Below are 9,245 nucleotides of genomic sequence, written 5' to 3' on the forward strand. Positions count from 1 at the left end.
ACTCACCCACCCACCCACCCACTCACTCACCATACTCACCCACCCACTTACCCACTCACTCACTCACCTACCCACCCACTCACCCACCCACCCACCCACCCACCCACTCACCCACCCACCCACTCACTCACCCACCCACCCACTCACCCACCCACCCACTCACTCACCCAACCACCCACCCACCCACCCACCCACCCACCCACTCACTCACCCACCCACCCACCCACTCACCCACCCACCCACTCACCCACCCACCCACCCCACCCCACTCACTCACTCACTCACCCACCCACCCACCCACCCACTCACCCACCACCCACCCCACCCACTCACCCACCCACCCACTCACCCACCCACCCACTCACCCACTCACCCACCCACCCACCCACTCACCCACCCACCCACTGACCCATCCACTCACCCACTCACCCACCCACCCACCCACTCACCCACCCACCCACTCACCCCACCCACCCACCCACTCACCCCACCCACTCACCCACCCACCCACCCACTCACCCACCCACCCACTGACCCATCCACTCACCCACCCACTCACCCACCCACCCACCCACTCACCCACCCACCCACTCACTTACCCTCTCACTCTCTCACTCACCCCCCCCCACCCGCTCACCCACTCACTCACCCCCCCCCCCCCCCCCCCGCTCACCTTGCTCCCAGTCGAGGTACCCCCGCCAGCCGTAGCCGGCTCACCGCCAGGCTCACCCGCTCACTCACTCACCCACCCACCCACTCACCAATCCACTCACTCTCTCTCTCACTCGCCCTCTCTCTCTCTCACCCACTCACCCACACTCTCACTCACTCTCTCTCTCACTCACCCATTCACCCCCTCACCCTCTCACTCACCCTCTCTCTCACTCGCCCTCTCTCTCTCTCACCCACTCACCCACCCACCCACTCACTCACCCACTCACTCACCCACCCACCCACTCTCTCACTCACCCCCCCCCCCCCCGCTCACCTTGCTCCCAGTCGAGGTACCCCCGCCAGCCGTAGCCGGCTCACCGCGAGGCTCACCCCGCGCCGGTACCGGCGCCGCACGCCGGCAGGCACGAAGGTGGCGAGGACGGTGACGACTTCACCGGGGTCCGAGTCCACCGCCACCACGCGGAGCACCGAATCCCCGCGGCCGAACCACAGCGGGGAGCTGGGGGAGCGGAAGAGTAGGCCAAATACGCTCTCTGCGGCTCGCTCCTAGTGGGGATGCTGGAGATGCAGAGGGCTTCTCGCCAGCAGAGATGTTGACTACCTCGCCTGGTGCGCAGGAGGTCGTGGGTTCGATCCTGACCCTGACGCCTGCTGCTGTATATTTGGAGTTTGCGTGTCTCTCTCTCATCATCATCATCACGGTGGTGAGATGTTAACTACCTCGCCTGGTGTGCAGGAGGTCCTGGGTTTGATCCCGACCCTGACGACGCCTGCTGCTGTATATTTGGAGTTTGCGTGTCTCTCTCTCATCATCATCACGGTGGCTAGGAGATGTTAACTACCTCGCCTGGTATACAGGAGGTCGTGGGTTCGATCCCGACCCTGAGTGAGTGAGTTGGGTGAGCGAGTGTGTGAGTGGGTGGGTGAGTGAGTGAGTGAGTGGGTGAGTGAGTGAGTGAGTGGGTGAGTGAGTGAGTGGGTGAGTGGGTGAGTGAGTGGGTGAGTGAGTGAGTGAGTGGGTGAGTGAGTGGGTGAGTGGGTGAGTGGGTGAGTGAGTGGGTGAGTGAGTGAGTGAGTGGGTGAGTGGGTGGGTGACTGGGTGAGTGAGTGAGTGGGTGAGTGGTGAGTGAGTGGGTGAGTGGAGTGAGGGTGAGTGAGTGAGTGAGTGGGTGAGTGGGTGAGTGAGTGAGTGAGTGGGTCGGTGAGTGAGTGAGTGGGTGACTGGGTGAGTGAGTGAGTGGGTGAGTGAGTGAGTGGGTGAGTGGGTGAGTGGGTGGGTGAGTGGGTGAGTGAGTGGGTGAGTGAGTGAGTGAGTGGTTGTCACTCACCTCGACAGGTGAGTGAGTGAGGTGACGTGAGTCACCCCCACCAGACGCAGGGACAGGTGGCCACTCACCCCACTCCACCACTCCTCACCCCCCACGCTCACCTCCACCTCGTAGTAGACGGCTGGGAAAACAACAACAACAGCAACAACATCAACAACATCAACAACAACAACATCATCAACAACATCATCATGGGATCTCCTTTGCCAGTACCAAAATATACTAATAGGGTTTTTCCCCTTTTTTCTGGCAACAAAACTGACACCTTTTGCAAGGAATCATGCTTACATTAACCACAATACCTGCAGTCAAATGCAAACAAAAAACAATACTCTGATAATTTATGCATTGTCTTTGAAACTGATTGGTCCGCACCAGAGACAGCTTTCTTGTGCGCCTTTTGGCGTCATCTGGTCGAACACCATATGAGACTAGGCTCCAAAGAATGCTGTCTCTGGTGCGGACCAATCAGTTTCAAAGACAATGCATAAATTATCAGAGTATTGTTTTTTGTTTGCATTTGACTGCAGGTATTGTGGTTAATGTAAGCATGATTCCTTGCAAAAGGTGTCAGTTTTGTTGCCAGAAAAAAGGGGAAAACCCCTATTAGAACATCAACATCAACAACAACATCATCAACAACAACATCAACAACAACATCATCAACAACATCATCAACATCATCATCTGCAACAACAGCAACAACATCATAATTGGTTCTTTACCCTTCTATCTGGCAACAAAACTGACACCTTTTTGCAAGGAGTCATGTTTGCATAGACCGCAATACCTGCAGTCATAATACAAACAAAAGAACATAACTCTGATAATGTGCACTGTCCTTGAAGTTGATTGGTCCACACCCGAGACAGCTTTCCTTCGAGCCTAGTCTCATATGGGTTGGACCAGATGACGCCAAAAGGCGCACAACTCAAGGACAATGCACCATCAGAGTATGAGAGCTCGGGGCAAGCATAGTGTAGATGCTTGCCCCGAGCTCTCATACTCTGATGGTGCATTGTCCTTGAGTTGTGCGCCTTTTGGCGTCATCTGGTCCAACCCATATGAGACTAGGCTCTAAGTAAAGCTGTCTCGGGTGTGGACCAATCAACTTCAAGGACAGTGCATACATTATCAGAGTTATGTTTTTTGTTTGCATTATGACTGCAGGTATTGCGGTCTATGCAAACATGACTCCTTGCAAAAAGGTGTCAGTTTTGTTGCCAGATAGAAGGGTAAAGAACCAATTATCATATTTTTACTGGCAAATGAGGTCCCCATAGAGCAACAACATCAACAACATCAACAACATCATCAACAACATCAACAACAACATCAACAACATCAACAACAACATCATCTGCAACAACATCAACATCAACAACATCAACAACAACATCATCAACAACATCATCAACAACATCATCAACAACATCATCAACAACAACTACATCAACAATGTTGACCGTCAACCACATCAGCAACAACTGCAACAACATCGACAACATCGACAACTGCAACAACAAAATCATCAACAAGGGTGTTGGGGGAGGGGTGGGGGCTAGTGGGGGGTGAAGGGGGTGGGGGCTAGTGGGGGGTGAAGGGGGTGGGGGCTAGTGGGGGGTGAAGGGTGGGGGCTAGTGGGGGGTGAAGGGTGGGGGCTAGTGGGGGGTGAGGGTGGGGGCTAGTGGGGGTGAAGGGTGGGGGCTAGTGGGGGGTGAAGGGGGGGGGCTAGTGGGGGGTGAGGGTGGGGGCTAGTGGGGGGGTGAAGGGTGGGGCTAGTGGGGGGTGTAGGGGGGTGGGGGCTAGGGGGGTGTAGGGGGGGGGGCTAGTGGGGGGTGAGTGTAGGGGGTGGGGGCTAGTGGGGGGTGAGGGGGTGGGGGCTAGTGGGGGGTGAGGGGGTGGGGGCTAGTGGGGGTGAGTGTAGGGGGTGGGGGCTAGTGGGGGGTGAAGGGGTGGGGGCTAGTGGGGGGTGAGGGGGTGGGGGCTAGTGGGGGGTGAGTGTAGGGGGTGGGGGCTAGTGGGGGGTGAAGGGGTGGGGGCTAGTGGGGGGTGGGGGGTGGGGGCTAGTGGGGGTGAGTGTAGGGGGTGGGGGCTAGTGGGGGGTGAAGGGGTGGGGGGCTAGTGGGGGGTGAGGGGGTGGGGGCTAGTGGGGGGGGAGTTGTAGGGGGTGGGGGGCTAGTGGGGGGTGAAGGGGTGGGGGCTAGTGGGGGGTGAGGGGGTGGGGGCTAGTGGGGGTGTGAGTGTAGGGGGTGGGGGCTAGTGGGGGGTGAAGGGGGTGGGGGCTAGTTGGGGGGGTGAAGGGGTGGGGGCTAGTGGGGGGTGAGGGGGTGGGGGCTAGTGGGGGGTGAGGGGGGTGGGGGCTAGGTGGGGGTGAAGGGGTGGGGGCTAGTGGGGGGGTGAAGGGGGTGGGGGCTAGTGGGGGGTGAGGGGGTGGGGGCTAGTGGGGGGTGAAGGGTGGGGCTAGGTGGGGGGGTGAAGGGTGGGGGCTAGTGGGGGGTGAAGGGTGGGGGCTAGTGGGGGGTGAAGGGTGGGGGCTAGTGGGGGGGGTGAAGGGTGGGGGCTAGTGGGGGGTGTAGGGGGTGGGGGCTAGTGGGGGGTGAAGGGTGGGGGCTAGTGGGGGTGAAGGGGTGGGGCTAGTGGGGGGGGTGAAGGGTGGGGGCTAGTAGGGGGGTGAAGGGTGGGGGCTAGTGGGGGGTGAAGGTGGGGGCTAGTGGGGGGGTGTAGGGGGTGGGGGCTAGTGGGGGGGTGAAGGGGTGGGGGCTAGTGGGGGGTGAAGGGTGGGGGATCTAGTGGGGGGTGAAGGGTGGGGGCTAGTGGGGGGTGTAGGGGGTGGGGGCTAGTGGGGGGGTGAAGGGTCGGGGCTAGTGGGGGGTGAAGGGTGGGGGCTAGTGGGGGGTGTAGGGGGTGGGGGCTAGTGGGGGGTGAAGGGGTGGGGGCTAGTGGGGGGTGAAGGGTGGGGGCTAGTGGGGGGTGAAGGGTGGGGGCTAGTGGGGGGTGTAGGGGGGTGGGGGCTAGTGGGGGGTGAAGGGTGGGGGCTAGTGGGGGGGTGAAGGGGTGGGGGCTAGTGGGGGGTGAAGGGTGGGGGCCTAGTGGGGGGTGAAGGGTGGGGGTGGGGGCTATAGTGGGGGTGAGTGTAGGGGTGGGGGCTAGTGGGGGGTGAAGGGGTGGGGGCTGGTGGGGGGTGAGGAGGTGGGGGCTAGTGGGGGGTGAGTGTAGGGGGTGGGGGCTAGTGGGGGGTGGAAGGGGTGGGGGCTAGTGGGGAGTGAGGGGGTGGGGGCTAGTGGGGGGGGGTGAGTGTAGGGGGTGGGGGGCTAGTGGGGGGTGAAGGGGTGGGGGCTAGTGGGGGGTTGTAGGGGTGGGGGCTAGTGGGGGGGGGGTGAGTGCGCTCACCACAGAAGGGAGAGTTGTTGGATGTCTCTGCGTAGGCGGCCACTCCGCTGAAGTTGACGCGCTGGGGGGGCAGCCAGCGCTCTACCCAGTAGCCTGGGGGGGGGGTCACGTGGGAGGGGGTCACGTGGGGGGGGGGTCACGGGGAGGGGGTCACGGGGGAGGGGGGGGTCACGTGGGAGGGGGGGGCGTCACGTGGGAGGGAGTCACGGGGGAGGGGGTCACGGAGGAGCGGGGTCACGGGAGAGGGGGGGTCACGTGGGGGGGGGGGGTCACGTGGGGGGGGGGGTCACGTGGGAAGGGGGTCACGGGGGAGGGGGGTCACGTGGGAGGAGGGGTCACGGGGGAGGGGGTCACGTGGGAAGGGGGTCACGGGGGAGGGGAGTCACGTGGGAGGGGGGTTATGGGGGAGGGGGGTCACGTGGGAGGGGGTCACGTGTGCACGGGGGGTCACGTGGGAGGGGGGTCACGGGAGAGGGGGGGTCACGTGGGGGGGTCACGTGGGAGGGGGTCACACACCGCGTGCTGCTGATGTGTTGATCCAGCAGTGAATAGACCATGACGATGATGATTTAGGTATCCATGACAATGATAACGATGTGTGTAAGTGTGTGTGCTGTGTGTGTGTGATGTGTGGTGTGTGTGTGATGTGATGTGTGTGATGTGTGTGTGTGATGTGTGTGATGTGTGTAATGTGTGTAATGTGTGTGTGTGTGATGTATATGTGATGTGTGTGTGTAATGTATGTGTGTGTGATGTGTGTGATGTGTGTAATGTGTGTAATGTGTGTAATGTATGTGTGTAATGTAATGTGTGTAATGTATGTGTGTGTGATGTATATGTGATGTGTGTGATGTGTGTAATGTGTGTAATGTATGTGTGTAATGTAATGTGTGTAATGTATGTGTGTGTGATGTATATGTGATGTGTGTGATGTGTGTAATGTGTGTAATGTATGTGTGTAATGTAATGTGTGTAATGTATGTGTGTGTGATGTATATGTAATGTGATGTATGTGTGTGTATATGTGATGTGTGTGATGTATATGTGATGTGTGTGATGTGTGTGTGTAATGTATGTGTATGTGATGTATATGATGTGATGTATGTGCTGTATGCACGTGTGTGATTCGTCGTCACCTAGCAGGGGACAGACCCCGATTGGTCCGACGTTTGCAGTCGGAGCATAGACCCTCCCGCAGGGCCTCTCGCGATGCGCAGGGGAACGCCGCAGTGCTACACGGAGCTCGCATCGACGCCAGGAACAGAAACGAGGAGCGCTGGTGGTCGCAGATCACAAACTCCTTCCCTGGCAGAGACAAAGACACAGACAAAGGCGCCCGACCCCATGTGTAGCCTCGGCAGAATGTTGGGGCAAGTGCCGTTGAGGCGAGTTTCAGTTCTCATGTGCAGGTAGTCCCCGAATTGAGATGGGTACGACTTACGATATTTCGATCTTGCGATAATTCACTGGTCAACACACTTTTTTCTGGCATAAGGTATGCACTGTCCTTGAAGTTGATTGGTCCACACCCGAGACAGCTTTTCTTAGAGCCTAGTCTCACATGGTGTTGGACCAGATGACGCCAAAAGGCTCACAATGTAGTGTATAGTGTAGTGTATAGTGTAGTGTATAGTAGTGTAGTGTATAGTAGTGTAGTGTATAGTGTAGTGTATAGTAGGTGTAGTGTATAGTGTAGTGTATAGTTGTGTCGTGTATAGTAGTGTCGTGTATAGTGTGTGTATAGTGTAGTGTATAGTGTAGTGTATAGTAGTGTATAGTAGTGTATAGTGTAGTGTGTAGTGTATAGTAGTGTAGTGTGTAGTGTAGTGTATAGTTGTGTATAGTAGTGTAGTGTATAGTGTAGTGTATAGTGTAGTGTATAGTGTAGTGTATAGTAGTGTAGTGTATAGTGTAATGTATAGTAGTATAGTGTATAGTGTAGTGTATAGTAGTGTATAGTGTAGTGTATAGTGTAGTGTATAGTAGTGTATAGTGTAGTGTATAGTAGGTATAATAGTGTATAGTGTAGTGTATAGTAGTGTAGTGTATAGTGTAGTGTATAGTGTAGTGTATAGTAGTGTGTAGTGTATAGTGTAGTGTATAGTAGTGTATAGTGTAGTGTATAGTGTAGTGTATTGTGTAGTGTATAGTTGTAGTGTATAGTGTAGTGTATAGTGTAGTGTATAGTATAGTGCAAGTGTAGTGTATAGTGTAGTGCATAGTGTAGTAGTAGTGTAGTGTAGTGTATAGTGTATGTAGTAGTGTATAGTGTAGTGTATAGTGTAGTGCATAGTGTAGTGTATAGTGTCGTAGTGATAGTGTAGTGTATAGTATAGTGCATAGTGTAGGTATAGTGTAGTGTATAGTGTAGTGTATAGTGTAGTGTATAATTAGTGTATAGTAGTGTATAGTGTAGTGTATAGTGTAGTGTATAATGTAGTGTATAATGTAGTGTATAGTGTAGTGTATAATGTAGTGTACTAGTGGTATAGTGTAGTGTATAGTGTAGTGTATAATGTAGTGTATAAGGTAGTGTAATGTAGTGTATAGTAGTGTAAGTAGTGTAGTGTATAGTAGTATAGTGTAGTGGTATAGTGTAGTGTATAATGTAGTGTATAGTAGTGTAGTGTATACTGTATAGGTGTATTGTATAGTAGTGTAGTGTATAGTAGTGTAGTGTATAGTGTAGTGTAGTGTATAGTGTAGTGTATAGTAGTGTAGTGTATAGTAGTATAGTGTGGTGTAGTGTATAGTGTAGTGTATAGTGTAGTGTATAGTGTAGTGTATAGTGTAGTGTATCGTAGTGTAGTGTATAGTGTAGTGAGTTCCACTCCTCACCCTGCAGGATGGTTTTTGGGCAGCCCGGCTGGTCTTCGCCGCCGTTGATGTAGAAGTCCACGTGACCGACCGACGTTTGATGCCGAACACTGGCCCAGAGAGAGGGACACGGGGGGGGGGTGGGGGGGGGGGGTTGAACACAAAGGTCAAGGCAAAGGTGACCTCCACCCAGGTAGCCTGAGATGGAGCGTCAGGCAAAGTGGCGGCGAAGATCTATTTTTAGAATATAACGCTAGTGCTACGTCTATCACTCTGTCTATCGGCCGGTCAGTCGGCGCTAGGCATTTCTATGCGATAGGCTGCAAACACACACATACGTCAGCAGCAGCAGCTTGGGAGCAAGGTTACAGCCGCAACTACGGTCTGCTAATGTACAGTGATACCTCGGTTCACGAACGCTTCTGTTCACGAACAACTCGGTTCACGAACAGAAAAGTTCATAAAAAGATGCTCCGGTCACGAACTGCTTTCTGTTCACGAACAACTCGGTTCACGAACAGAAAAGATTAAAAATATGCTCCGGTTCACGAACTCTGCTTCTGTTCACGAACAACTCGGTTCACGAACAGAAAAGTTCATTAAAAAATATGCTCCGGTTCACGAACTCGCTTCGTTCACGAACAACTCGGTCACGAACAGAAAAGTTCATAAAAAATATGCTCCGGTCACGAACTCCGCTTCTGTTCACGAACAACTCGGTTCACGAACAGAAAAGTTCATAAAGATACGCTCCGGTTCACGAACTCGCTTCTGTTCACGAACAACTCGGTTCAGAACAGAAAAGTTCATTAAAATATGCTCCGGTCCACGAACTCCGCTTCTGTTCACGAACAACTCGGTTCACGAACAGAAAGTTCATAAAAATACGCTCCGGTTCACGAACTCTGCTTCTGTTCACGAACAACTCGGTTCACGAACAGAAAAGTCATTAAAAATACGCTCCGGTCCACGAACTCCGCTTCTGTTCACGAACAACTCGGTTCACGAACAGAAAAAGTATTAAAAAATACG

At 54.5% G+C, this 9,245-nt stretch overlaps 1 long non-coding RNA gene across 2 annotated transcripts in view; it reads right to left on the reverse strand.

Annotated features, from left to right (window-relative positions):
* Positions 1-8,323, reverse strand: part of LOC133358557 (uncharacterized) — a 13,798-nt gene extending 5,475 nt beyond the window's left edge. Inside the window, exons 1-5 of one of the 2 annotated variants that reach the window (XR_009757093.1) lie at positions 8,235-8,323; positions 6,533-6,701; positions 5,397-5,489; positions 2,004-2,124; positions 989-1,174 (exon numbers count right to left, since the gene is read on the reverse strand). This is a non-coding gene — a long non-coding RNA (uncharacterized LOC133358557). The remainder of the gene's footprint in view (positions 1-988; positions 1,175-2,003; positions 2,125-5,396; positions 5,490-6,532; positions 6,702-8,234) is intronic. The other variant, XR_009757094.1, reaches the window with a different exon arrangement.
* Positions 8,324-9,245: the final 922 nt, after the last annotated feature.

The sequence above is a fragment of the Lethenteron reissneri genome, chromosome 62 (genome assembly GCF_015708825.2).
Source record: "Lethenteron reissneri isolate LAM-NWPU_2019-01 chromosome 62, ASM1570882v1, whole genome shotgun sequence".
Lineage (NCBI taxonomy): Eukaryota > Metazoa > Chordata > Hyperoartia > Petromyzontiformes > Petromyzontidae > Lethenteron > Lethenteron reissneri.